Source organism: Myotis lucifugus, unplaced genomic scaffold, assembly GCF_000147115.1.
Source record: "Myotis lucifugus unplaced genomic scaffold, Myoluc2.0 scaffold_130, whole genome shotgun sequence".
Taxonomy (NCBI): domain Eukaryota; kingdom Metazoa; phylum Chordata; class Mammalia; order Chiroptera; family Vespertilionidae; genus Myotis; species Myotis lucifugus.
The window spans coordinates 3,224,104-3,237,411 of NW_005871178.1; the positions used below are offsets into that span (position 1 = coordinate 3,224,104).

Below are 13,308 nucleotides of genomic sequence, written 5' to 3' on the forward strand. Positions count from 1 at the left end.
CCCCCGGGGGGGGGGGGGCCCCCCTTTCCCCCCTTCCCAAAAGGATTTCGGGGTTTGGCCCCCCCCCCCGGGGTTCCACGGGGCCCCCTGGTTCACCACAAAGCCCGGGGGGGCAATCCCACCCGCCCCCCCCCAAACCCCCTGGGGCCCCGGCGCCGGCCGGGCTCCGGGGTGGAGGGCTGCGCTCGCCGAGCGCCGTGCTCACACCTGCCCCCGGGCGCCCGGCGCCCCGACTGCGCAGCAAGCGGCCTTGGTGCGCCGGCCTCAGCCTCCGCATCCAGGCGCATCTTTCCTCTCCTGCGGCCTGAGGCACAGTGATCACCTTCCCTGCCTGGGAGGCGCGCGGGCGGGCGGGGACCCCTCCCCTGCCTTTACACTCACATACTTTCACCAGACATTCATTCAGAGTTTAAACAATCCATTCAATTACATTCATTCAGAGTTTAAACAATCCATTCAATTCCTAACAACTTCCCAACTCCTGAGGGAGCTCTACAGCCTCCCCCAATCTCCTTGAAATGATCAATCACAATACCCAAAGGAGCAGTCTGAGTCCATCCCATAACATCCGTCCAGTAAGTCCACAGAAAACAAAAACACAGACACAGACAAACAGGGGGCCCCAAAGAACAGCCTTCCAACTCCATGGAAGCAACTAGACGATGGCCTTACGCCAAACCGGCGGGAGCGACCCGCCTTGTCTCAAATCCGCGAGAGGAATACACATCTCTCATGAGGGGAATACACATCCCTCAAATCCGTGAGGAAAATACACATTCCTCGTGGGGAGCAGAACGTCTTCTAACTCTCCCCCGCCTGTGGTCGTTCACAGCGCGTCCGCCTGGACCCCTCAGGCACAGATTCCAGAAGTGAGCTCACACAGGACAGATAAAGAACAAGTCCCTGAACAGAGGCAGTAGAAAACTGCCTAGGAATGCTTCTCTTCTACCTTTTTTAAAAGATAGGCCAGATTCGAACCCTTAGCCAGTCCGAGTTTTGATGGTGAGTACCATCTAGAAGCTATTCCTCTAGATACAGGACAAGTCCCTTAGAGATATCACACAGAACAGAATACACAACACACAGACACTTACCTCGGCCAAGCAGACTCTACGAATTGGGGGGGTCCCTACATGGTCTTGGGAATCCCGGATGAGCCCCCAAATGTTATGCCCAGATTTCAAGATTCCCAAGAAACCACATCAGGGAGCCAGCCAATCCGATGCAAAAGCATAAGAATCTGTATTTCAAGCTAGCTTGAGCTCCCCATCCACCAGACTCACCGACACAACGACAAGCCAAGTGGCGAAGAGACAGAACCCCGCCTAGAGAAGGGTTTTAAAGGGGGGGTTGGAGTAAGGGGAGGAGAAAGGACTGTGCTCTGCCGATTGGCCAGGGGCAAGTTGATGTCTTAGACTTCCGGGAAGAAGCTCCTTGCCAAGCATGTGGCCAAGGTAAGATGGAGGACGTGGCCCTTACCCTGGGGCAAGATGGAGGGCCTAGCCTTCGCCCTTTCAGAGGATGGAGGATGGCGGATGGAGGATGGCAGATGGCGGATGGAGGATGGAGGACGGAGGATGGCCGATGGAGGATGGAGAATGGAGGACGGCGGATGGCGGATGGCGGCCCTGCGCAGATCCAGGGGGTATTGTGCAGGATGCTGTCCAAGGAGGCCGGGCCTTCTTGTTAACGGTGCTCTGCTGGCCGGATATCCGCTTCACGACGATCACCACACCTTGCTGCCCCCATTTCCGGTGAACCAGCCAGTTGTAGCGAAAGGTTATTGGCGTCGGGGCTGTAAGTCCGCCCGTCCCTCGCTGTCAGGAGCTGGAGACGTTCTGGACGACCACCAATCGCAGGTGGGCACGCCTGGGCAGCCGCTGAGAGCCCCCCCGCACCTTGGGCGGCAGGGTTGAGGGGGTGACGCCAAGGATGCGAGGGGCACAATGAGAAAGGCCCCCGGGGCAAGCACGCGAGGGCACAAGATGCGGACACTGGGCGGGCGGAAGGTCTCGCTCCAGAACATGTATTCATTCACTCACAGTTTCTGATGGTGTACAGCCCGGAGAAGGCTCTAGTTAGGCATTTGGCTCAGTGTTTCTCTCGAGGTTGCAGCCCAGTTCCCAGTTCAAGTCACAACCAGGTTCAGATGGACTAGAGAGCCCAATTCTAAAATCACAGATTTGGTTGTTGACAGGCCTCCCTCCTTGCTGGTTACTGGCCAGAGACCTCCATTCATTGGCACACGAACCCCTCCATAGCCTGCTGGAGTGGCCTCATTTCATCACATCTGGCTTCCCACAGAAGTGATGTGAGAGGGAACGAAATGTGAGCAGGTGAGTAAAATAGTACCCCAAAGAAAGCCAGACTTGTATCTAGACTAGTACATATGTTAGGGTCGCCTAAAAGTGGTAAAGAATTATGAATTTATTAGGTCATCTGGAAAACCAGATGGGCTGAGCCCCAAACTGGCGCCAGTACCCAGGGTTAGGGAGTCAGATTTTGAAAGACTCTAGGGGGCCTTTCTCCGGGCAAGTCCTGAGGGGAAAGATAATGGTCTTAGCGAGTGGAATGTGATTTAAGTGAAAGAGACGGTTGGAAGTGGTCCAGGGGAGGGGGTGTTGATTCAATTATTTGAATAGACCTAACAACATAAGGTCTCTTCCAACTCAATAAGATAATGTACCCAATGTAAAAATGGACTGCCCTAGCCGGTTTGTCTCAGTGGATAGAGCATCTCCCGGTGGGACTGAAGGATCCCGGGTTCCATTCCAATCAAAGGCATGTACCTTGGTTGCAGGAACGATCCCCAACCCTGGTAAGGGAGAATGCAGGAGGCAACCAATTGATGTGTCTCTCTCATATCGATATTTCTTTCTCTGTCTCTCCCCCTCCCTTCCACTCTCTAAAAAAAAAATAAATAAATAATAATCCATGGAAAGAATATCCTCAGGTGAGGATTAAAAAAAAGAAGAAGAAGCTGTGTAGTGATTTAAGAGAGTCAGATAGCCAAGGATCAGGTTTGCATCTTGAAATGGATCTAATAAGCTTTGTTCAACCTACTTAATCTCTCTGTGTCTTAGTTTCCTCATCCATAAAATAGGGCTTTTGATAGTATCTACCATATTTACTTGTAAAGGTTAAAAGAATTATTATCTGTAATTCACTTAAGTGACTAGCACATAATAAACACTAAATAATACCTGTTAATATTAGTGTTTACTTTTATTTTTTTAATTTTTTATTTTTAATTAAATCTTTATTGTTCAGATTATTACAGTTGTTCCTCTTTTTTCCCCCCATAGCTCCCCTCCACCCAGTTCCTCCCCCCCCCCTCAGCCCTCACCCCCCCCCCCCGCCACTGTCCTCATCCATAGGTGCACGATTATTGTCCAGTATCTTCCTGCATCCCCCACACCCCTTTCCCCCCTGAGAATAGTCAGTCCACTCCCTTTCTATGCCCCTGATTCTATTATAATCACCAGTTTATTCTGTTCATCAGATTATTTATTCACTTGATTTTTAGATTCACTTGTTGATAGATGTATATTTGTTGTTCATAATTTGTATCTTTACCTTTTTCTTCTTCTTCTTCTTCTTGGATACCTTTCAGCATTTCATATAATACTGGTTTGATGGTGATGAACTCCTTTAGCTTTTCCTGATCTGTGAAGCTCTTTATCTGACCTTCAATTCTGAATGATAGCTTTGCTGGATAAAGTAATCTTGGTTGTAGGTTCTTGGCATTCATCACTTTGAATATTTCTTGCCACTCCCTTCTGGCCTGCAAAGTTTCTGTTCAGAAATCAGCTGACAGTCGTATGGGTACTCCCTTGTAGGTAACTGACTGTCTTTCTCTTGCTGCTTTTAAGATTCTCTCTTTGTCTTTTGCTCTTGGCATTTTAATGATGATGTGTCTTGGTGTGGTCCTCTTTGGATTCCTTTTGTTTGGGGTTCTCTGCGCTTCCTGGACTTGGAAGTCTATTTCTTTCACCAGGTAGGGGAAGTTTTCTGTCATTATTTCTTCAAATAGGTTTTCAATATCTTGCTCTCTCTCTTCTTCTGGCACCCCTATAATTCGGATGTTGGTACACTTGAAGCTGTCCCAGAGGCTCCTTACGCTATCTTCTTATTTTTGGATTCTTTTTTCATTTTGCTTTTCTGGTTGGGTGTTTTTTGTTTCTTTGTATTTCAAATCTTTGACTTGATTCTTACGATCCTCTAGTCTGCTATTGGAACTCTGCATAATATCCTTTATTTCAGTCAGTGTATGCTTAATTTCTAGGTGGTCCTTTATCATAACCTCGAGGGTCTCACTAGATTTCTTGAGGGTCTCACTACATTTATCAGCGGTTTCTAGAAAGTTCTTGAAAAACCTTAAAAGTGTGGTCTTGATCTCTATATTCAGTAGTTTGCTTTCCCCCATTTCTGTCATTTTTGTCCTGTTTCTTTGTCTCCGCATTTTTTTATGCTTCCCTGTGTTGGTAGAGTGGCTTTGTGTGCTAGGTGTCCTATAGGGCCCAGTGGCTCAGCCTCCCCAATTACCTGAGGTTGACACTCTTGGTGCACCCCCTTGTGGTCTTTGTGCACAGTCTTGTTGTAGTTAAGCCTTGATTGTTGTAGGTATCACTGAGAGGAATTGACCTCCAGGCCTATTGGCTGTGATAATCAGCTGTGTCTGCAGTGGGAGAACTTCTGTGCTGAAGACACCCTTATGGGGCAAGACTTGCTTCAGTGGGGCTTTGGTGCTCACTGAGTCTGCCCCCTGAGTGTGTCCCTTATGGATCTGAGGAGTTGTAATCTGGATGGTCCCACTCTGACCACTGGGTACACTGGCTCTTGGATCTAAGGAGTTGCTAATTTAGCCTCTTCCTGAGGCTACCCAGCAGGAGCTACAAAGAGATCTGCAGATTCCCCTTCCTTGTTTGGGGTTTGGAGGTGCCCAAATGAGGCCCAGCTGTGAAGCAATGCAAGCTGCTGTGGGGCCTTGGGCCTTCTCTTGGAAGTTCTGGGTCTGTCTGGCCCAGCTGCAGTTTGTTAGGTAATTTTCAGGTTGAGAAGGGCCAGGGCATTCATATGCAAAAGCCTCTGCTGCAGCTTGGGTGGGGCGGGGTCTCAGGGGATCAACAGGGTGGAGCAAGCAGCTATGGCTGATCCTCAGCCCTGCCCTAAGGGGCCCCGCGTCTCAGTGTCCCGGTAATTGCTGTAAGCACCTTTGAGAGAAAGCCGCCCTCGAGTTCCGAGTTCTGCAAGCTGCCAGACAGTCCAGTTTCTCCCCATATGAGTCTAGGTCCCCAGAGACTCACCCGGAATTGGAGTTCAGAGCAGTTGGGAGCTTGTGTCTCCCTCGCGAATCAAAAAGACAGCTGCATCCTCAGTCGCCAGCCCTTACCGCACGCGCCTCCATACCTCTGCACTCCACCTCCGCAGCTCCTCTGAGTCTCAGTGTGCTTTTCTCTTTCCTTCTAGTTGTAGAATTTCCACTCAGCCAGCCTTCCTGTAGTTCTGGATGATGTCCGTTTTGTCTTTTAGTTGTATTTTTGAATTTGTTGTGGGAGGCAGCAATTTCCGGTGTTTACCTATGCCGCCATCTTGGTTTCCTCTAGTGTTTACTTTTAAATGTATTACTCATATGAATAAGTTAAAAGAGAAAGGCCCTAAGATAATCTCATTAGATAAAATATATTTTGGTAAAACTTAATATCCATTTATGACTTTAAAATTATTAGTATACAATAAGAAGAAAGATTCTTCCATACACACACACACACACACACACACACAAGGTTCTACTTGATATAATAAGAACAGAAATATGAATTAATATTTACTGTTATTTACAGATAATGCAGTTGCCTACCTGGAAAGCCCAATGCAAATAAAAATCTAACAGGATTTTTAAAAAATTGCAATTATCCTAACTTCCTTCTGGACAAATAAATGTGTGAAAATTGTTAAGAGTATTTTGAAAAAAGAGAAATATGAGTGCAGCTTTGCCCTCATAGTTATTAAATTGTGTTACTGGTGCATAAACATATCAATAGAAGAGGAAAGAAAGGCCAGAAGGTGATCAGCATATGATAAGGTGTTTAATCAATGTGGAACATTTTAGTTCATTTAATAAGTGGTATTGGGACAAGTAGATAAAATATGCTTGTCCCAGTAATAAAATCTATTACCCTTTTGTGGGTGGAACAATGATATGCATTCTGAAATTTATCATATCACCAGGGATATTTGCAGAGCCAACTTGGAAGCACACATTGGGGAGGTGATACCAGAAGTCAATAGCTTATTGCGGAGGGTGCATTCATTCTCCAAAAACAATTCTTGTTATATGTATTTCTCTCTGCAGTAATCTTACTACAAAAATCTGAAGCCATTTTTGTTGTTGTTGTTAATCCTCACCTGAAGATATCTTTCCATTGATTTTTAGAGAGAGTGGAGGGGGAGAGACAGAGAGACACATTGATGTGAGAGAGACACATCAATTGGTTGTTCCCGCATGCACCCCAACCAGGGCCAGGGATCAAGCCTGCAACTGAGGTACATTGCCCTTGACTGGGAATTGAACCCAGGACCCTTCAGTCTGCCAGTCAACGCTCTATCCACTGAGCCAAAACAGCCAGTTCTGAGGCCATATTTTTGAGTTCACATGTGTTCATAATAAATTGGACAAAATTAGACACTTCTTGAGGGAGGCAGTATAAATAACAAGGACTCCATTGACATGTATGTAGAATACATTTGTAGTGTTGATAAGGTTCACAAATGACAACATTTTTTTAAATGAAGAGCTCTCTGGATGTACAGTGTTATCTTGTGTCCCCAGATACCCAGGAAGCAGTCATTTTATGTCATACTGAGTTTTAGCAGGATCACTAACATCAACCGTTAGATAATGGGCTGACAAAGTCCAGACTTGATACCATATGAACCAATGAGACATGCTGCCATGTTTACTGAATACAGTATCAAATATTTTTTAAAAAATCCACACTGGGTAACTTCAATAATTTTATTTTGCATTTAGCTTGAGTTTCTTTCAAAAAAAGACAACAGTTTTCAATGTTAAGAAGGATGCAAATAAGTGTGTCTTCCACACTCTTCCTATAAGTTACTTTCATTACAAATTTAAAAAAGTAGAGTTGAGCATGGACCTATGAACCAGGAGGTCTCGGTTCCATTCCCACATGGGATGGAACATGCTGGGTTGCAGACTTGATCTCCAATGGGGGGTGTGAAGGAGGCATCCAATCATTGATTTTCTCTCCTCAATGATGTTTCTGTCTCTCTCTCCATCTTCCTTCCTCTCTGAAATAAATGAAAAAAATTTTTAAAAAATAGTAACTAAAATTTAGTTATTAATTATGAGGCTCTTGACATCTTTTATCTGATTTACTCTTTTTTTTTAATCCTCACCTGACGATATGTTTTTACTGATTTTTAGAGAGAGGAGAAGAGAGAGACGATTGGTTGTCTCCCATGCACACCCTAACTGGGGATTGAACTCACAACCTAGGTATGTACCCTAACTGGGAATGGAACCCGTGACCTTCCTGTGCACAGGACAATGCTCCAACCAACTGACCCACACTGGTCAGGCCTCATTTTGTTTTTATATTAATGGTAGCAGTAGGTACTATCAATATCTGCAACTTACAAATGGGGAAACTTAGGCTCAGTGAAAATATTTGCCCGAGGATCATATAGGTAGTACATGGAAAACACAGTTTTTGACCCCAGATGTGTTCTTTGAATTCAGATGAACACAACATTACAGTGTACTGGTATATTCAAAAGCATAGTGTCATTATTTTTCAAACCCAAATATTAGAGTAATCACAATCATAACTGCAGGGAACCATGTTTTAAATAAACAGGATATATGTTTCCTAGCAGAAAATCTCAGTGTGGCAGGGAGACACTGGAAAACAGAGAAATGAACCCCAAATCTAGGGGTTTCAGCTATTGGAACTCTCAGAAACTGGAGTGAGCACCTTCCCCTGAGGACTTTTTTTACTATCTTGGTCCAGGGAGGGTTAGAGCATAGATTGCACCCCCACAATACATACATAGTCCTCATCCTCACCCAACAATACAAAAGCAATCACCTTCTTCCTGGAGTCTTTTTCACTGCTCAGGACTGAAGGTCCGTGCAGCAATGGCCCATGTTTTTAGTGGGAGAACATCTTGGGCCTCAGATTTATTTTTCTGTGCAACTTTGCTCAGATAGATACCCAAGAAGGTAGGCATTTTGCAGGCCCTCTTCTGGGTAGTGACACTGATTTGTAGGATGAAGATAGAGTACCTGTCAGTGAGAGGTTGAGGGGATGGGGCAGGAAGCTGAGTGTTGCTTTGTCAGCCAGGTCTGCACTGCCATTTCTCTGTAAATGGCAAGTATGCATTACAGCAGCTCCTGCATTGAGCGTCTGCCCCCTGGTGGTCAGTGCATGTCATAGTGACCCTTTGGACAGAGGGAAGGACACTTAGCATATTAGCTTTTTATTTATATAGAATATAGATTTTCAAGAAAAATACCTAGCCAATAAGAGGCACTCAAATGTTGAATTAATATAGAGAGGGGGTCTGCATGCCCAGTTTTGATAATGATATCTAACAAGCAAACAAAAATAAAGAATACATGAATGAATATCAAGATAGGGGAATATGGTCAATACTAGAGGCCTGGTGCATGAAATTCGTGCACTGGTGGGATCCCTAGGCCTTGCTGGAAATCGGGGCCGATTGTGGCCTTCTGGCTGCCAGCTGGGGCCTCCCTTCCCAGGCTGCTGGCTGCTGGCCAGGGCCTTCCTTTGTCCCGTGCCGCCCCCTGGTGGTCAGCGCACATCATAGCAAGTGATTGAACTCTTGGTCTCCCAGTTGAACTCCCGAGGGGACACTTTGCACATTAGCCTTTTATATATATAGATAACTGGAACAGGTGTTAATGGATTATGAAAAGCTGGTGATGAAACATTAATGATTTCTCCTACACTAAAAACTGGGAGGCACAATATACTCAGCCAGAATTTAGAAATATCATGAAGCCACATTTTGGGGTAGGTCTTAGAGACATGGCCCATACATGCAGGATCCATAACAAAAAGTACACAAAATCAGATTTAAGTTATGTATGAGTAGCTTTGAAATAAATTTTTTTTTAATATCAGTGTACCAAACTATCTTTTCCAGTGTTGGAGGTAAATAGATCATCAGAAAGTTAAAATGCTAGATGATTTCATTTATATATGGAATCTAAAAAACAAAATAAGCAAGCAAGCAGAACAGAAACACACTCATAAAGAGTGTGTTTAGATAGTTGCTAGATGGGAGAGGGGTTGGGAAGATGAATGAAAAAGGGGAAGAGATTTATTTTATTTGTAAAAAATATATTTTTATTGATTTCAGAGAGGAAGGGAGGTGTAGAGAGAGATAGAAACATCAATGATAAATCATTGCCCGACTGCCTCCTGCACACCCCTCACTGAGGATTGAGCCTGCAACCTGGGTATCTGCCCTGACTGGGAATTGAACCATGACCTCTGGATTTATATGTTGATGCTCACCACTGAGCCATGCTGCCCGGTGACTTTTTTTTTTTAATTAAGAAAATTGTCTCCATAGCATGCTTTGTCAAGAAAAGGGATTCCATGCTCTTTTAAAATAACAAACTCGAGCTTGGATATCTGAAAGTAAAATTTTGACTGTAATATAGGTAGTGAAAGCACAGTATTAGATGTGAGAGAAATGTGCACCCAACATGATGTAGAAAGTGAAGGTCCTCCTTGCATGTCTGGGAGAAAAGAATAAGGAATAGGTAGAGGGGTGTACTAGGCCCATGTTACTCAAAAAGCATCATCCAACCAACAGCATCAACATCACCTGGGAGCTTGTAACATTGTAGATTCTCTAGTCCCACCCCAGACCTACTGAATCAGAGTCTGTATAGTAGCAGCATCCACTAGGTGATTCATATGCACTTTAAAGTGTGCAAATCACTAAATTAATGTACAAGTGGAAGATTTCAGGGAGACACTTCTTCCTTTATAAGAGCGGGATAAAGTGACTTTATATGTAGGTAGGTTTGATGGTAGAAAATGGTCAAGATTCAGTCTGATGGTTTCCATGGTGTCTGTCTTTAAAAGTTTCATTCCCATGGCAGCACTAATATTGTAAGTTTCACTCATTCATTCCTTCATTAAAAAATAAGTTAATGAGTGCCTACAATGAGACAGGCACTTTTTTACTTTGTTTCAGTCATCTACATTAAGGTCTCTCTTTTTCTTTTCTTTCTTTTTTTTTTTTTGACATGGTAGTCCTTAATTTCAGAAATCTTGACTTTTGCAAAATTTGCGCAAATACATGTAATTACCTTAAAAAGACAATAATTTTGATCAGACTATGCTATGGACCGCCTATAAATAAAATTCATTTTCTTTTTGAAAAAATGGTAAACCATATGGGGCTAACATGTGTTAGTCACAAAATGTAAAAACAAACATACAGTGGGGCCTTGATTTACGAGTGTCCCGACTAACGAGATTTTGAGATACCAGCTGTCTGTTGGCCAATTTTTTGCTTTGAGTTGACATAGAGTAATTGAGTTAACGAGCTCCTTAACGAGCTCGGTCTCGGAACGAATTAAACTCGTAAGTTAAGGCCCCACTGTAGTTGGAAGATAACAATAGCTCTGGAACAAGAATATTCTTCCTAAAAACTGCCTAACAGCATTCAGGATGACTTCAACATACATTCAGCACAGACAACGCGCCAGGCCCTCTGCTGGGCACATCAAGTGAAAACAGCCTGAGACGGCCGCTACCCCATGGGTGGGCACCAGAGGCTGGACTCACCGGAGTGAGGCTCCTGCGGCCGCACAGACACGGTGCTTCGAAGGACCCTGAATTTTGTTTAATGCTCAACTGTCGCAGTCTTGAAATTCTCAATAACTTGATCTTTGAACTTTTAAGTGAAGTCTGGTGGGACACTGGGCCGTGTGTGAGCAGAGGAGATAGGCACAAGAAAAGGGGATGGGGGGGGGGGAGCTTTATATTTTAGCAACCTCCGTGGTCCTTTCCTGCCTCTTGCACTTGGGCCGGGCCAATCATGAAGCCGGTCCGAAGGCGAGTCCGATAGAGCCCAGTGTTACTCCTGTGCTAGACGGAGAGTGCAGTGTTATGCCCAGAGTTCGGGGTCCCCAATAATCCACGACCAGGGAGCCTTTTCCGATGCAAAAGCAAAGGGTCTTTTATTCAAGCCCGGGACTTGGTCCCCCTCCTGCCTCCATTACTGGATGCAAGAGAGAGCCCCGAGTTCTAAGAGAACAAAGAATTTATAGGGCTTGGGTCAGGGGGTGGGGGCTCACTCAGACCACTGATTTGGCCGATTCTGGTTGGTTGAGTGATGGCCGGGGGGGGCTAATGACGCAAGGGTAGGGTGCAGCTAGGGTCTGGTTACACAAAGACAGGAGGTGGCTAGCATACTTTTGGCCTTGGGCTAGTTTCCTTGCGTTCCTATTGGCTGAGATAAGGGCTGGCTGAGCAACTGATACATTCTATGGCTTTTGCTTGAAGAGGAGTTAGGAACACGGTTATCAGCCCTGTTCTGTCCTTTCATGGAGGAGCCACGGGAAGGTCAGTGGTGGCCCACGGGGGGAAATGATACCCAGGTTAGCCTTTGCAGGACAAATGGAGTTTGCCAGGTGACAAGGGTACTCCGGAAAGGGAAAGCTAGCGGCGAGCAGCATTCTTACACACATGTGTGGACTGACATATGTACACTTATTTCCCCTCAGTTAAAAAAAAAAAAGCAGCTTCGTAGAGGTTTTGTATACCCACAATACCCCGGCTTATAATTTTCGTTTTCAAATCTACCTGTGTACTAGGCACACATTCCACTACTTGGGGAAGGTCGCCATGTGGCCGAGCAGATTCAGGGATAAGAAATATACAGAGTGTCCAACACGCCTTTGGTTTAGAGACGTTTACCTGCGTCTGTGCCTCTCCCCCGGGCCCGGAAAGCGTTTGGGGAGCTTTTCGCCCGGCCAGGGAGGAAGCTTTCCACCTTCTCCATGGCCTGGGGAGCCAGCTGCTTTCTGAAGGGGGTGTTCTCCATGAAGTGGCTCCAGTCAGCATCTCCACAGAGTTTCACGATGCCTCTCAGGAGGTGCCTGCCACACAGCTTTCGGGCTCTGCTTGCGTAGCTTTGCTCTTGGGAGAACCGAACCAGCAGGAGCCCGAGCCACAGTGGGCACAGGTGGAGGAGCGCAGACATCCCTCACACCGCCCCCTCCCCCGAGATAGGCCAGCCACGCGCGTGCGCTAACCGCCTCATGGCCCTGTGCCTGCGCCTGCGCCAGAGCTGGGCACGTGCACACGCCTGCGCGCACACCTGAGGGGTCTACTGAGCACGTGCACACGCCTGCGCGCACACCTGCAGGTCTACTGAGCACGTGCGGACCTCGGGGACGTCGACAGGAGGTGGCGCGAGATGGTGGCTGGGCCTGGGCTTCCCGCGCTCCCCCTGGCTCTCAGGCGGTGGTAAGTAACATGGTTGCTTTTCTTTTTCTTGCCTCCCTCACTAGGGAGACGAATCAAATGAAACACGGGCCCCAGTTAAGGGGAAAAAAGCCACAAACGATGTGTTGTTCCTTCCAGGGTAGCCTTTTTTTGCGTGGTTGTTAGTGGGGCGTCACTTCCTCAGGGAAGGCGCTCCTTTCCTTCAGGGTGTTTACCTCAGGAGGTTGGTTCTCAATGGTGTGCTTGCGCAGTGACTTCTTCCTCTGCACCCCCAGCTCCAGGAAGGCAGGGCCTGTGTCTGCTGTCCTTGTCCCTTGTGCCTCGGGGCCTGACGCGTAGTTGGAAGTGAAATATGTTGAAACGTAATGCGTGCGAACGTATGTGTAATGTGTATTTTAAAGTCTGACTCAAAGCTTCTTCAGAAAATGTCTACCCGCTCCACAGGGCGAAATGGGCCTCGGGTGCCTGGGATGATAATCTGGTTCTTTTGGTTATAGATTATAGAGGACTGTCTATTGCCATATGGTAATTAGTCCGTGGCAGGGACTCGTAGAGGATTTGCCTTCTAAGAATGACAGAATTTTGTTAAATTAGGAGGGAAAGGGCAGGAAAGAGCAGTGTAGTTTCTTTCTATAGGTCGCTTTGTCACTTTACTTTTTTTTTAAATTAGTGTTGGCTGTGAAGCCCATACGACCCGCCACGAGGGGGCAGTCAGGGGCCGTCTCAGGAGTATCCGGTTTAAGGCTGACAAAGCCTTAGACCAGTGGTTCTCAACCTTGGCTGCACA

At 46.2% G+C, this 13,308-nt stretch overlaps 1 long non-coding RNA gene across 1 annotated transcript in view; it reads right to left on the reverse strand.

The window, feature by feature from the left end:
* Positions 1–1,143, reverse strand: part of LOC111827091 — a 2,384-nt gene extending 1,241 nt beyond the window's left edge. Inside the window, exon 1 of the long non-coding RNA XR_002830579.1 lies at positions 1,095–1,143. This is a non-coding gene — a long non-coding RNA (uncharacterized LOC111827091). The remainder of the gene's footprint in view (positions 1–1,094) is intronic.
* Between the last annotated feature and the right edge of the window lie 12,165 nt (positions 1,144–13,308).